Raw genomic sequence first — 12206 nt, 5'->3', positions numbered from 1 at the left:
CTGTCCCGCTCCCCTGTCTGCCCTCAGTCTCTGTGGAGCACACCTGAGGGTGGTCAGCCCCCACACTCCAGCCAGCTCTGGGGAAGCAGATTGTGCTTGCTCTGATTTGGGTGTGCATCAGTCAGCTAGGGCTGCATAACAAAGCACCGCAGACTGGGCAGCTTAAACAACAGGAATTTATTTCTCACAGTCTGGAGGCTGGAAGTTGAAGCTCAAGGTGCCAGTGAATTAGGTTCCCAGTGAGAACCCTCTTCCTGGTTCATAGATGGCCACCCTCTGGCTGTGTCCTCACCCAGCAGAAAGGGGAGAGCTCTGGTCTTTCCTTGTCTTATAAGGACACTAATTCCATCACGGGGGCCTCATCCTCACAGCCTCATCTAACCCTAATCACCTCCCAAAAGCCCATCTCCAAGAACCATCGTATCAGGAGTTAGAGCTTCAACATATGAATGGGGGTGGGAGGGAGACACACGTTCAGTCTGTAACACGTGGTTCTCATCTTCACGCAGGCATTCTAGAGAGAAAATAGAGCTGCCGAGGAGCAGGTGGGGACCCTGGGGGCAAGTGGGAGGGAGAGGACCCAGCCTCGGGGACACTGCTTCATGGGTGGGGCTTCTTAGGAGGTCTGGACAGGCAGGTCTCAGGGCACTGGCCCTGAGAGGCCTGGGCTCCCTTCTGCAAACCACAAACTCCAAAAAGCCGTTCACCATCTGAACCTCATCACTCACACTACACAGATAGGGGATTAGAAGCCCTGAGAAGGCAAGGGAGTTGCCCAAAATCACACAGCAAGGCAGCTACAGCCCTACGTTGCTTTCCCCTCTCATTGTTTTCTTTCATGATAAGCGAAGCGCAGGCCTCCCTCCTGGGTCTAGCACATTCCTCTGGGCACCAGCGCTGGGCCCCAAGCGCAGCCCCCGGCCAACACAGAACCAGGCTTGCTGGAAAGGGTGTCAAGGTCTAGATTCCGAGCAAATGACAAATCCGTGGATGCTTCCAATTCCTGTTCAGTTCAAGCCTCTTTTGTAGGAAACCTCATTGGACCAGCCCACCAGGCATCCTCTGAAGCGGTATAAGCTGTGTCTTTAATGTTTCCCAGATGGGATCTGAGGCCACTACAAGTCTGGGAGTAACGTTTGGAAACAGAACAGCCTGAACCGGCCACACCCTCTAGATCGAAGACCCTCAACTCTGACGCACATCAGAATCCACCGGGCACTTTGTAAAGTAGAGCCCTGAGCCCCAGGATGATGACGTACGTGTGTACACACGCAAACACACACGTGTCTGGGAAGCACCGCACCGAACGATATCGCCCCAGAGAACCTAAGCAGGAGTCCCCAGGGCTGCCACGTGGCAGCTCCCACGACATCCTCCAGAGGCCTGTCTGTCTTCTCCTTCCCACTCTCTGGTCCCTGAAGGTCAAGCAGACTCCCGGGTCCCAGGTGGGCGCTCCATGCTGGGGGCGGCAGAGAAGGAGGGACACGCCTGGGCCCCCAGAGCATGGCTGCACCCCAGCCCTGGGCCCCGCCTGCTCATCTTGGGCTTCTCCACTTCCTGCAGCTCCCGCATCACCCTGAGGTCTGGTCACGCTGGCCAACCCCCCAGAAGCATCGGTGTGGGGCCTGGACTCCACTACCACCAGCCTCACACCCCTGAGAACAGAATGGGGAGCGAGGTGTGAAATCCCTTCTCGGGCCACTTAGAAGTGGTGAGATTCCTGGCCGGGGACCCTTAACATTGGCTAATGTGCTAAGTCAAGGGGCGGGGCTTCTAGGGCCGGAGGATGCCGGCAGAGGGAGGAGTTACGGGCGTTGAACAAAACCACGCTCTCCGTCGTGGCCCTGTGTCTTCAGTGGCACCGGGGATCTTCCTGAAATAGAGCCTGACCCCTGCCCACCCGATGACAAGCCCCTGGAGGCAGGGAAAGCGTTGATTTCTTCTGCATCCTGTCCTCCCCTCCCCTCACAGGGCCAGCGCTGGGCTGTGAGCGGCAGAAGGGGACAGGCGGATATGGCAGGACATGGCTTGGGGAGTTGCCCCCGGAGGCGGGACCACCACTTGCTCCCAAGCCTTGGGAATCTCACCCCGCAGGCGGACCCTCTGCTGTGCTGGGGGAGGGGGAGAGCACTTTGAGGGGCTGGAGCTTCTCTGGAGCTTTACTGAGCTCACTAACTGGCAGCAGGCTGTCCGGGGAGCCCCGGACAAGTCAAAGGTCAAGTCAAGTCAAAGGTCATGAACGGTGGGTGGGGCCTCCCTGCTCCGGGGTAACAGCCTCTCAGCAACGCTCGGGCTCACGCGAAACTCTTCAGGCTTCATCAGTCTCACAGCACGCAGCTGTGAGCACTTCAGCCAAACCCGGCAAATGGGTCTTCAGTTATTCAATCACTAGGACCTAATCAACGGCTTGAAAGTTCCGTTTGTATAAAGTGTCAGTTACCGAAGAGTTTCAGCGCTGAGCTCCTCTGTCTGGAAGAGTAAGATTCTCTCTTTCCTCTCTCTCCCGCTTTTACTCTCTCCCCAGAGCTGTCCTGCTGAATCCACAGCTCAGTGGGGCCCAGCCCGGTGGGAATAGGAGAGCGGGGGGCGGGGCGGGCACAGGAGGGGGCCCGGCGGACGGCGCGCAGGGGTGGCAGCAGCCCTCGTGGGCTGCCTTTCTGGATCGGGGTGAGCATGGCTCCACCGTGTGCTCTGGCTGCGGGACCCTGTGCTCTGCCGGTCTTCCTGAACTTTCGTTGCATTATTTGTAAAAAAGAATGGCAGGGGTACTAGTTGCCTGGGGCTGCTGTTAACACAGTGCCGCAAACCGTGCAGCTTAAACAACAGACACGTGTGCTCTCCCGATTCTAGAGGCCAAAGTCTGTATAGAAGCGTCGGCGGGGCCGGGCTCCTGAAGGCTGCAGGGAGGGATCTGAAAGCCTCCTCCAGCGTCTGGTGGTCCCTTGGTTGGGGCAGCAGAACTCTGACCTTCAAACGGCATCGTCCCCGTGTGCCTGCCTGTCTCTGTCCACCTTTCCCCTTTCCATGAGGACAACCCTCCCACTGGATTAGGACCCACCCTAACAAGCTCAACTTCACTTGCTCATCTGTGGTGATGAAGAAAAGACCTCCAAATTAGGTCCCATTCGGAGGCACTGGCGGTAAGTTAGGGCCGGGGGGTGGGAGGCAGTGATGCAGCTCAGTCCCTGAAGCAGGGTTTCCTACCAGGGAATGATCTGGGCGTGGGGGGAGGAAGAAGGTACCGGGGCTGCAGGGCGGCCACAGGACAGAGAAGCCCTCCCGGGGGTGCAGAAGCCTGTGGTTCGGGGAGCAGGCCCTGCCCCTCCCACCCCGTCCTCTGCAGGAGGCAGCTCCAGCAGCCTGGCTGCTTCTGGAGGGAACAGGAGCTGGGCCCACCGTGTCCTCTGCGCTCCTGGGAAGGGGGCGGCCACAGCACCACCGGACCCTGCAGGGCTGCCCCCTTCCTCAGGCATCTCTGAGAGCCTGGATTCTCCCAACATCCACCTCGGGAGAGCCGGGAGGTGCCAGCAGCCGTCCGCAGGCCTGCTGTGGCTCTCTGGTCAGGGAAAGGCCATGGGGCCGGCTGCACACGCCCGGAGGAGCCCAGTGCGGAGTGGGGCTGAGTGGCTAGCTCCTTCTCGAAACCCAGGCAAGTGCTGCTGTGTCTCTCAGGGGTTCACCCATGCCACTGAAGGCCTTTAATTTTAGAAAATCGCAAAATGCAGCTTAATGGCAAGGGGGAGGTGCAGCCCTCTCCCCAGTTTGGCCTAGAAAAACCCTTCCCTGAAAACCATTGGGGACTTCTGGCTTTTTGAGTGTGAGCTGCCCGTTCTCCTTCCTCGGCCCCTGCAATAAACCTTTCTCTGCTCCAAACTTTGCTCAGCCTCACTGTGCGTCAGGCACACGGACTTGGGTTTGACCACAGTTTGTCCTGACGAAGCCATCTTTACTACAGACAGCTTGGTTTTACCAAAATATCCTGCCGGTCACGGAGGGTAAATTTCCTAAGAACACCCTTGGGAGAGTGGCGGGCTTTCTGCCGGCGGGGGTCCGTCGCTCACTGGCACACACTTCCCCACCTCCCAGGACCGAGTGGCCAGATGCAGTTCCGATGGTCAGCAAGTGAGGTACAAACCCAACCAGCAAGAATGGTTTGACACCTGCTGTGGCTGGTGGGCCGGGAGCTTCTCAGAGGAGCTGGGCTGGCCCGGGACAAGCCATCCCGTCCCCTGGCCTCCCGGAGAGAAAGATTCCGACAAGGAGAGGCCGTGAGGACAGAGAGGCCAGGCACCGCGTGCAGGCCACAGGCTTCAGAGTCGGATGGGCCTGCTGTGTGTCCTGGGGCAAGTGTCCTAAGTAACCTCTCAGGGCCCAAGTTCCTCCTTCGTGAGGCAGAGACTAACTCAGGGAACGGTGATGTGAACGTTGGTGGAATCTCCTGGCCTGCGGTAGTCAGTAAACTGAAGCTGGTGTCATTCAGAACGACTAGAATTCTTTTTTTTTAACCAAAGAGCTGGAAGGATGCCTGGCCATTTGCATTTCAAGTTTCCCAAACTACCACCTGAAAAATCTCTGCGAAACAGGTTTCCAGGCGCTGGAGGTGGGCGGGCTCTAGTCCGTGGTAAAGTGATGGGTGGGCCGAGGCTCCCCGGGAGCGCGGGCCGCGTGAGCCGGACGCTGGGTCACCGGGTGGCCGCGGGGGGCGGGGGCCGGGGTGATCCCCGTCTGCGCCTGCGCCGTCCGCTCCCACCGCGCCGGGGGCGACGCAGACCCCGCACCTGGAGGGGTAGGTGGGCCCCGGCGGCCGTGAGGCGCGGAGCCCGGGGCAAGCGGGCGGGCGGGCCTCCGCCGGGCCCCGTCCGAGACCCCGGGAGCCGAGGGCCGGGGTCACAGCGAGGCTGCGCCGGGGCCCGTCCAGAGGCCGGGGGCGAGCGGCGCGCGGGCGGGCTCGGCGCCTGCGGGGCTGCGCGCTTGGCCGGCCGGCAGGGGGCGCGCGGAGCCTGCGTTCTGGGGGACGGCCGCCCGCGGGGGTCGCGCGCCGGGAGCTGCAGGGGCGGGCGCGGGGGCGGTGGCTGGGTGAGGACGCAGGCCTGGGTCAGCGCTGCGGCCCGCGAAGGGAGCCCGGCCTGAGGGCAGCGGCGGGCACTTGGGGGCCACCCCGCCCCGGGCAGCGCCCGCCGGCTCTCGGCTCAGTCTGGCTCATTCCTCCCGGCCGCCGCCTCGTGCTCCGGAGCTGGGGACCCGGGGGCGGGCAGGAGAGGCCTCGCTCACCCAGGACCTGCTCGGGGACCCTGCCCGCGTTGGTGATCGATCGTCGAGTCCCTATCACAGGCCTCCTTGGGGTGAGGAAACAGCTGGGGACCAAGGAAAACTCGAGATCCCAACCGGCAGATTCGCCCTCCACCCCAGGGCTGCGTCCCTGCTTGCAGCCTGTGCCTGGACTCCACTTCCAGGCCGACTGGTGAGCGCCCAGGGTCCCGGAGAACGCCTGGGGTACCAGCGGCAGGTCGTGGACTCGGGTGGAGGGGGATGCCCAGCCCCCCATGACCGTACAGCCGCCACAGGCCACCTGCAGCTCAGACATCTGACTGCGAGTCCGTGGGTCACGAGTCAAATCCTTTTCACCTGCCCTAATCAAGGTCAGTTAAGACTTGCGTGTCCACCAGGCAGCACGGAGCCTAAGCAATAAGCTGTTTGCCCGGGTTGTTTCTCAGCAACTTGGAATCAGCTGCGTCCAGTTGGAGCTGAACTGGTTGGGGCCGGATGGGACCACCGATTCCCGAGCCGGGCCTGCGCGAGGGCCCGCCCAGCGCCCTTTAGACCGTGCAGCGGCCTGTAGCCCAGCTACACCTGCGCCTGCGCAGAAGGAGTCCCGCAGCTTTCTCCAATCATCACCTTTCCCCGCGCTCCCCACGCCTCAGGTGGCCCTGCTTCTTTATTCGTTATCGCGTAAATACCCCGAGCCTCTTCCCTTCCGGGACGCCAGAGCTGAGGTTTGCCCTCCTCTCTCCTGGCTTGGCCGCCTCGCCGACAGACCCGGGCGTCTCGGCGTTTGGCTTGCTGTGCAGCAGCCCAGAGGAGCCAGGTTGGGTACCAACTGCACAGGGACACTGCAGCTCGGGACCGCTGACTCTGCGCCACCTCTACCAGTTTGCGGTTTTGGAAGCATCAGGTAACGTTGGCTTCAGGCAGAATTTTCTCATTTGGGGCTTCTCCGTGAATGACACGCCTTGCCCGGGCGTTGCGGGGGCGGGGGGCGCCCTGCAGCCCTCCCCTCACAGGGGCTGTGCCCTCCGCCAGGGCTCCCTGCTCCGAGCTGTTCACCGACCCTTGAAGTGCACGGTCCCTGCGGTTTCTGTGGCTCTTCTTTCGGGACATAGCACTGTTCTTGCGGGCGCTTCTCGGGGAGTCTAACCGGGGCTGTTAGCTGAGCAGTTGACTATAGCATCTGTAAGTTCGTCAGTGTGTGAGCTGGTGATATAACTGTTCAGGATTAGCGGGTATGCCCCCTCTTCCGTGCTTCACGTTAAGGTATTATTCCAGAGAGGCTGCTTTTGTTTCCTGCGCTTCACTGATCCCAGAGCAACTGTTGCTAGTTTTCCTGGGCTGTTGAAATGAGCTTTACCAGCTGTGAAAAAGAGCTGTGAATTGTGCTATCTTGTCACCAGTTCTTAAACTCTGATACTACTGTATCCACACTCAGAAAATAACTTTGTTTCGTATTATATACAGGCAGCGGCTTTCAAACGTTTCAAGCGTTTTTCTGGGGAAAATAGATTGTGTGTGTGTGCCTGTGTGTCTAGGAGCCAACATAATTAGCACGCTATCATTCCTTCTCTAGATAACTTTCCATAGAAAAGGACATTATTCTAAGGAAGAGAAGTGTCACTGTCCACAGTCTAAGACTGGCATCATCTTCATTCTGTTGTCATATGATACCAGGTGATGGTGATGACGACAGCCATACCTAATTTCTGTATTCGGAAAAAATCCGGAAATGGTAAATTGAAATAAAACCCAAATATCTTACATGCATATGCAAAACAAAGTTTACCAATGATAAATCCCGACTAAAAATAATCAGGACAGCTGGGGGCGTTCAGGACAGCTGGGGCCGTTTATTGGGGTTTTTTTTTTTTCCTTTTCTTTTTAGCAATTTCGGGGCAAGTGCCCCGTGCTCTGTCCACCATTACCTCTCCAGGGCAGGTGCTGCAATAAAATCATCAGGAAGAGAAGAGACGAGCGCTCGGAAGGTGCACAAATGGTGCTCAAATGACGCGTTAGCGCTTGTCAATCCGTGTCAATACAAGCCACGCCCGTCTCCGACCCACCTGTCCGGCGTGTCACGCTGTTGGCGAGTTAGTGTAAGGTGCAGGTGATGCTGGAATTCAGGTCTCGAATTCTGGAAGGTCGCACTCAAGACGTGAGTGCGAGGAGGGCCTGTTTTGTTGTTCTTGTTAAGATGGATCTGTGGGTCTCAGTAACGACCTTAGAAGATCCCGTCATTTCCCCAGATTGTGCACAGCAAGGCAGCTGCCTCGTTCTCAGAACTCTCAGGGCTTCTCCACACGGGCTCTGGGCTCTGGGCTCTGGGCTCTGGGTCGGGCCTGCGGTGCCCTTGAGCCTGACCGCCTGGGGTCAGGGAGGCAGCAGAGGTCAGATGCGTCTCCTCCTCTGTTCCGCTCACGGCCCGAGGCCCAGAGGGAAGCAGGAGGCCGCTGTACGCTGGCGGGGACAGTCCTCTGCTCGGTGTCAGAGGGACGAGGACCCGGGAGATGTGCAGTACGTCCGGGGTGATGCTCCTGTCACGCCGATGGGACGCGACACCGGGAACGGAGCCGTGAGGCCCCCGACAGCCAGGGCGGCGCAGCCCGTCTGCAGAGACCCACCTGCTTCCCTGAAGCCTCTGCACATCCCCAGGACGCGAATGGACGCACGTTTCCCCTGCCCAGTGATGGAAAGGAGTCCAGGAGCCGCGCAGGCTGCTTTCGGGTGGGCGCCGGCCCCGCGGAAGGTCCCAGTGGGAAGTTGTGGGCACGTGGGGACCCAAGCAGGGCTGCCCGCGCTGCCCTCGGGAGGGGCCGGGTGCTTTGGCTGCCGTGGCTTCTCGGGACCACCAGGTCATCACACGTTGCCCACGGAGCGTGCGTCATCCTGTGCTCACCTCCCAACTCGCGGCCTCGTCGGGCAGCTGTGTAACAGAATTCTCACAGAGCATCTCACTGCGTGGAGAAAGCATCCCCACCCTCCTTCCTGCGCGTCAGGACCACCCCCCAGGGCACCAGCCCCTCCTCCCCTTCCTTCCAGGGCCCAGGGACCAGCTTTGGAGCCCGTGCCACTCACTCCAAACGTCACCGTTTGACAGCCAACAGTTACACGACGGAGGTTTGTAACCCACGTGCCTCCGTCCCGACGTGTGTGTCTATGGGACGATGCTCACGCCTGCACCCTGGGCAGCCGGGCCCTCCCGGTGCTGGGCGCCTGCAGCGCTGTTTCAGGCGGGGCTGCCGTCCCTCACCGGGTGACTTGGGCTGAGTCACAGAGGAGAACTGCCCCTCTCCACAGGGCCTCCTCTCCTCCCCCCACAGCGCCCCTTTCCAGCAGTGACGGTCTCAGTGTGTCACCTTGGCCTCTAAGATGTAGATGCATAACCTCAGAAGCCCTAGAGCTTTGCAACCTAAAACCAAAGCCCTACGCAGCTCAGTGGGCAGACAGCCCAGCCTCCAAAGTCTGAAAGTTGGTTTTGGCCCCTGATGTCTGGGTTCTCGTTGCTTTGTGGGCCAGCGGCTGTTCAGAGGGCCTCCTTCTGTCTCTCCAGAACTGCTTCTCCGCCATTGTTCTTGGGTTTAGCACAGTAAATGCTGGCTCTGTCCTGGGTCAAAACCCTTTTCAGATGTGATGGAAGCTACGGGAGAATGTGGACGTGCACTGCACGCGCGCGCACTCTCTGATACATTTGGTTATAATTTAATTCTTTGTGTGGATTTGCGGTTTTGAAAACTTGGTTTAAGGGCGTTCAGTGATGGTCTCGAGGACAGAAGAAGGTGCCCACGAGAGGATCTTTCCGATCTCCTGTTCACCGCTCGCTGGCTTAACTAGCGTTGTCTCCTTTTTCTCTTTTTTAAAAATTGTGAAATACACATATAACTTCCCATTTTAGCTACTTTTAAGTGTACAATTAAGCGGCATTAGGTATATTCACAATGTTGTGTGGCCATCGTCACCGCCCATCTCCGGAACTTTCCATCGTCCCAAACTGAAACTCTGTCCCCATTAAACACTAGCTTCCTCTTCATTCCCCTCCCCGATCCCGGAGCCCCTGGCCCCCACCATCTACTTCCTGCCTCTGTGCATTTGACCTGTCCAGGCACCTCATGTGAGTAGAGATCTTATAGCATTTGCCCTTTTGTGACGGGCTTATTTCACTTAGTATCACATCCTCAAGGTTCAGCCACATTGAATTTCCTGAATTTTTTCCTTCCTTGCAGAGTTGCCTTCCTTTTTAAGGCTGAATCATATTCTGGTGTGTGTATGGACCACATTCTGTTCATACAGCAGTGGGTGTACACTTGGTTTGCTTCCAGTTTTTGGTTATTGTGAATAATGCTGCTATGAACATGTATACATGTCTCGTGGAGACCTTGCTTTCAGTTCTTCGGGGTACACACCCAGTAGAATTGCTTTTTTAAAAATTTGAGGAGCTACCATAATGTTTTCCACCATGGCTGTACCGCTTTATGTTTCTGCCGACGGCACATAAGGGTGCCAATTTCTCCACCCCCTCACCAGCACTTTCGGCGATTTTTGTTGGTTTGTTTTTGGTTGGCGGCCATCCTGGTGGGTGTGAGGGGGCATCTCGTAGCTGTGCTTCGCCCTGGTGGTCAGTGATGCTGAGCATCTTTTCTTGTGCTTAGTGGCCATTCATACATCTTCTTTGGAGACATGTCTATTCAAGTCCTTTGCTTATTTTATTTACTTATTTTTTAACATCTTTATTGGAGTATGATTGTTTTACATTGTTGTGTTAGTTTCTGCTTTATAACAAAGTGAATCAGCTATACATATACATATATCCCCATATCTCCTCCCTCTTGCATCTCCCTCCCTCCCACCCTCCCTATCCCACCCCTCTAGGTGGTCACAAAGCACCGAGCTGATCTCCCTTTGCTATGCGGCTGATTCCCACTAGCTATCTACCTTACATTTGGTAGTGTATATATGTCCATGCCACTCTCTCAGTTCGTCCCAGCTTACCCTTCCCTCTCCCCATGTCCTCAAGTCCATTCCCTACCTCTGCATCTTTATTCCTGTCCCGCCTCTAGGTTCTTCAGATCCGTTTTGTTTTTTTTAGATTCCATATATATGTGTTAGCATACGGTATTTTTCTCTTTCTGACTTACTTCACTCCGTATGACAGACTCTGGGTCCATCCATCTATCTCACTACAAATAACTCAGTTTCATTTCTTTTCATGGCTGAGTAATATTCCATTGTATATATGTGCCACATCTTCTTTATCCATTCCTCTGTCAGTGGACACTTAGGTCCTTTGCTCGTTTTAAAATCAGGTTGTCTTTTTGTTGAGTTGTAGTAGTTCCTTTTATATCCTGGATATCAGCCCTTATCAGGTACAGGCTTGCAGTATTTCCTCCATCCTATGGGTTGCCCTTTTACTCTCTTGTGCCTTTTGAAACACTAAGGTTTTAAGTTTTGACGTGGTCCAACTGGTCCGTTTTTGTTGTTGTTGTTGCTTGTGCTTTGTCACAGCAGTGGAGAAATAGATTGAAGAGTAACCAAGTGCCGTCTCCGAGGCATTTGTTATACTGAGTCACAGCACTAAAGCTATAAGAGGAAGAAGCTACAGAGACAGGCTGGGAGCATGAGGAAAAGCTTTACAGGCCTTAGTGAACAGGGAAGCTTGCCAGGTGGCAATGGGAGTTCCCTCGTACAAGCAGCAGCAAGGAAACCCGTGTGACCGCTGGGAATGAGGGGGTGCGGTAAAGATGCCACAGGAGATTAAGAAAGATACGAAACATCACAACCTGGGTCCTTCCCTCTTTCTAGCAGGCATGTGACGACCAGAATTCTATTTCAGATAAATTGCTCCTTCAAAAGTCTGGAGGACACTGGGAAATGGAAGAGACCGGAGGCCCAGAGGCAACTAGAAGCCTGTTCAGATTTCCGGGAGGGACAGGAATCCGCCGACGGTGACGGGGATGGAGCAGCGTGAACGTCCGTGCAGCCAAGTGAACGAAGCAGGTGAGGCACAGACAGGAGGTGTGGGGAGGGGACAGTTGAAGGTGACATGCTTGTGGCTGAGTGTGACTGGAACACGGCAGATGAGTGAGGAGTGGCAGGAGAGAGCAGGTCGCCGGGGACAGGCTGAGATCCGTGCGAGGTGTGCAGGAGACAGCGAGACTCCCCACAGACGTAGACCTTTGCTTGAGCGCTTTTTTTTTTTCTAACATCTTTATTGGGGTATAATTGCTTCACAATGGTGTGTTAGTTTCTGCTTTATAACAAAGTGAATCAGTTATACATATACATATGTTCCCATATCTCTTCCCTCTTGCGTCTCCCTCCCTCCCACCCTCCCTATCCCACCCCTCCAGGTGGTCACAAAGCACCCAGCTGATCTCCCCGTGCTATGCTGCTGCTTCCCACTAGCCATCTACCTTACGTTTGTTAGTGTGTATATGTCCATGCCTCTCTCTCGCTTTGTCACAGCTCACCCTTCCCCCTCCCCATATCCTCAAGTCTGTTCTCAAGTAGGTCTGTGTCTTTATTCCTGTCTTACCCCTAGGTTCTTCATGACATTTTTTTCCCTTAAATTCCATATATATGTGTTAGCATACGGTATTTGTCTTTCTCTTTCTGACTTATTTCACTCTGTATGACAGACTCTAGGTCCGTCCACCTCATTACAAATAGCTCAATTTCGTTTCCTTTTATGGCTGAGTAATATTCCATTGTATATATGTGCCACATCTTCTTTATCCATTCATCCGAGGATGGGCACTTAGGTTGTTTCCATCTCCGGGCTATTGTGAATAGAGCTGCAATGAACATTTTGGTACATGACTCTTTTTGAATTATGGTTTTCTCAGGGTATATGCCCAGTAGTGGGATTGCTGGGTCATATGGTAGTTCTATTTGTAGTTTAAGGAACCTCCATACTGTTCTCCGTAGTGGCTGAACCAATTCAC

General features: G+C 56.0%; 1 long non-coding RNA gene across 1 annotated transcript in view; it reads left to right on the top strand.

The window, feature by feature from the left end:
• Positions 1-5091: 5091 nt before the first annotated feature.
• Positions 5092-12206, top strand: part of LOC113617891 (uncharacterized) — a 19895-nt gene continuing 12780 nt past the window's right edge. The window contains exons 1-2 of the long non-coding RNA XR_003431811.1: positions 5092-6172; positions 11096-11259. This is a non-coding gene — a long non-coding RNA (uncharacterized LOC113617891). The remainder of the gene's footprint in view (positions 6173-11095; positions 11260-12206) is intronic.

Source organism: Aethalodelphis obliquidens, unplaced genomic scaffold (assembly GCF_003676395.1).
Source record: "Aethalodelphis obliquidens isolate GAN/ISIS:26980383/991018 unplaced genomic scaffold, ASM367639v1 scaffold5, whole genome shotgun sequence".
NCBI lineage: Eukaryota > Metazoa > Chordata > Mammalia > Artiodactyla > Delphinidae > Aethalodelphis > Aethalodelphis obliquidens.
Note: the sequence above shows the minus strand (reverse complement) of the source record. Positions and strands in the feature narration are given on the sequence as shown.